Genomic DNA, 3,850 nt, shown 5'->3' on the forward strand with positions numbered 1-3,850 from the left:
GCGGCGAAAAATAAAAATTCAATTGGAGCGGGCATTAATGCGGAAAAGCTTATTTGGAAAGATCTTGATTCATCATTTAAAAGTCGAATGTGTAGTGGTATGATAGTAAACACTAATTATATCGAACCACATGAATTTCTATTGGCAGCATCAGAAATGCTGCAATCCTACATGAACAAAGTATTCAGTAAAGTAAGCGCTGTTAAGATAAATATGGTATTCAACGGACAATTTATTTGCAAGGAAATTAGTGATATCAAACATATTTCCACAAAAAATGTGATTTTATTCAAGACTGATACTTTTAGTGATTGGTATAAAACAAACGTCATAGATAAAATTTTAACAAAATTAGGTGAATTTCAAGAGCGTGATAGTGGGTGGGCTTTGGAAAAAATATTAAATTTAATTGTGAATATTAATCACTATAATCCACTACATGCAGGCTGTGGAATCGACCTTCCAAAATATATTAAGAACAAACATGCAGTGATAAACATACAGAGTGATGATAATACATGTTTTGCATGGGCTGTAACGGCTGCACTCTATCCGACTATTTCAACTAAAAACCCACAACGACAATCTTCATACCCCCATTTTAAATCTGTTTTCAACGTCAGAAGTATAACATTTCCAACCACATTAAGGCAGATACCTAAATTTGAAGAAGATAATGATGTGTCGATTAATGTTTTCACCATGGTGGATGAGCAAGAAGGGCAGGAGAATAAAATTATTGCACCTCTTCAACTCACAAAATGTGAGAAATCGAGACATGCGAATCTTCTTCTTCTCGAACATCAAGGTGCAGCACATTTTTTATGTATCACGAATCTTTCTCGCTTGCTAAAGAAACAACTGACTCGAAAAAAACAATCTCATCTTATTTGTAATCGGTATGTTATACTGTTTATATTTTAATATAATTTTATTTAATGTTTATATACTAATATGATTTTTCTCTTAGATGTTTACACTATTTCTTCAATGAGGATAAACTTCAATCTCATAAACGTGATTGCAGTCAGCTCAATATAAACGTCCGTATACTGCTACCTGAAGAGGACCGTTGGGTGTCCTTTAAAAATGACAAGAACAATGAGAGGACCCCATTCGTCGTATATGCAGACATTGAATGTTTATTAGAGAAAGTGAATGAAACGAGCGGTAATAGTAGTATTTATCAAAAACATTTACCCTTTAGTGTAGGATATTATTTTAAAAGCGTTCGTGATTCATCGCTCTCAACCTATAAATCATATCGTGGACTCGAGTGTATAGAATGGTTTGTGCGAGAACTCGATAAAATTGCTAGCATAGCGAGCGAAAAACTAAAGACTGTAGTGCCTATGAGAACGCTAAGTATTAGCGAAAATTTTCGTCATAACAATGATCCTGACTGTCATATATGTAAAAAGCCATTTCTTCCAAATCAAATACGTGTTCGCGATCATGATCATTTAACAGGTAAATATAGAGGACCCTCTCACAACAATTGTAATTTAAACTATAAAGATTCGCACGTTATTCCAGTAATTTTTCATAATTTATCTAATTACGATGCACATTTCATCTTCAATGCGATCGCAAACATGTATGAGGGTTCAGTATACCTGCTACCTGTACATAAGGAAAAGTATATTTCATTTACAAAATACATACGGAAATATAATATTCAGCTCAGATTTATTGATTCATTTAAATTTCTTGCATCAAGTTTAGACAAATTGAGCTCATACTTGGAGAGATCTCAATTGCAAAACTTAGAGTCAGAATTTTCGAATTTAAATACGGAACAATTTAATCTACTAACAAGAAAAGGTATTTTTCCTTATGATTACGTAGATAATCTGAATCGTCTGGAAGAAAATGCTTTACCGCCTCGCAAGTTATTCTATAACAAATTAACTGACAGTGATATTAGTGAAGAGGCATATAATCATGCTAAGGAGGTATGGATCAATTTTCAAATACAAACACTTGGGGAGTACAGCGATCTCTATTTAAAAACTGACGTATTATTACTGACAGACGTTTTTGAAAATTTTCGCGATAGCTGCATGGAAAATTATAATTTGGATCCTGCACATTATTTTACACTCCCAGGCTTCACTTGGGATGCAATGCTTAAATATACTAGAATAAAATTGGAACTTTTCACTGATGTTGAAATGTTGCTTTTCGTAGAACGCGGAATACGTGGTGGTTTGAGTCAGTGCTCTCACCGCTATGAAAAAGCAAACAATCGGTATATGAATGATTATGACTCAACAAAACCAAGCAAATATTTAATGTACTATGATGTAAATAATCTATACGGATGGGCAATGTGTCAAGCTCTACCTACTCATGGATTTCGCTGGATTGAAGATACTAACAACTTTGATATCTCTAGCATACCTATAGATTCATCTGAGGGTTTTATTTTAGAGGTAGACTTGGAGTATCCAAGCGTACTTCATGATAATCACTCTGACTTGCCATTTTGTCCGGTACGTGAGGCTCCGCCCGGAGCACGACAGAAGAAGCTACTTGCAACTGTCGAAAATAAGGAGCGTTATGTTATACATTATCGGGCTTTACAACAATGTATTCGTCATGGAATGGTACTGAAACGTATCCATCGCGGATTAAGATTCCAGCAATCTGCCTGGCTAAACAAATATATAGACTTAAACACACGTTTGCGAGCTGCATCTAAAAATGAGTTTGAGAAAAATCTTTTCAAACTAATGAACAATGCAGTGTTCGGTAAGACGATGGAAAATGTAAGAAATAGAGTTGATGTGAGGCTAGTTAGTAAGTGGGAAGGAAGATATGGAGCAGAAGCATTGATATCCCAACCAAATTTTCACAGTAGCGCCATATTCAACGAAAATTTGGTTGCGGTAGAATTAAAAAAATTAACGGCGAAATTTGATAAACCTATATATGTAGGTATGAGTATTCTAGATATTTCAAAAACATGTTTATACGAATTCCATTATGAATATATGCTTCCAACGTTTGGTAGTAAATGTAGAGCATTGTATACCGATACAGATAGTTTGATATACAGTATCGAATGCGATGACATTTACACGATCATGAGAGAAAATCTTTCAAGATTCGATACTAGTGATTATTCGCCTAATAACCAGTATAATTTACCTCTAGTAAATAAAAAAGTGCCTGGTTTGATGAAAGATGAGAATAACGGGAGAATTATGACTGAGTTTATTGGGCTGAGATCGAAAATGTATACATTTAAAATACAAGATAAAATTTTTAAAAAAGCTAAGGGCGTTAAGAGTTGCGTTATCGCTAGAAAAATAACGTTTGAAGATTATAGAGACTGCTTACAAAATTTTACTGTTCATATCCATAATCAAAATTTAATTCGTTCAAAATTGCATAATGTTTATTCAATTGTACAGCAAAAAATTTCTCTCAGTCCACATGATGATAAGCGCTATATTGTACAAGGTACTGTATCAACTCTACCATGGGGTCATTATAGGATAAATGAAATAGAATTAAGTGAAGTAGATTTAAATGAAGATTAAATAATTGCTTCTTTATTAATAAATTGTATGTTACAAAATATTGTTTTTATTTATCCATGAATTATGTGTATTATTGAATCCTAACCACTTTACAAAGACTTTGTCCCCCTTCTTACGTAATACCTTCTCAACTAGATATACATTAGGATTAGCAGTTTTTAAAAGTTCATGTTCGTAGAATCCACCATATATATCTGTACCACTAGAATCCCTTAGTAAATATGTAACAGGATTTGTTTTCTGCACTTTTATAATTTCAAATATTTCAGTTGTCCAATTTGGTGTGTAGCCTTTTGCAAATA

Source organism: Prorops nasuta, unplaced genomic scaffold (genome assembly GCF_024137725.1).
Source record: "Prorops nasuta isolate Cenicafe-Biocafe unplaced genomic scaffold, Cenicafe_Pnas_1.2 PNAS00023, whole genome shotgun sequence".
NCBI classification, from domain to species: Eukaryota; Metazoa; Arthropoda; class Insecta; order Hymenoptera; family Bethylidae; genus Prorops; species Prorops nasuta.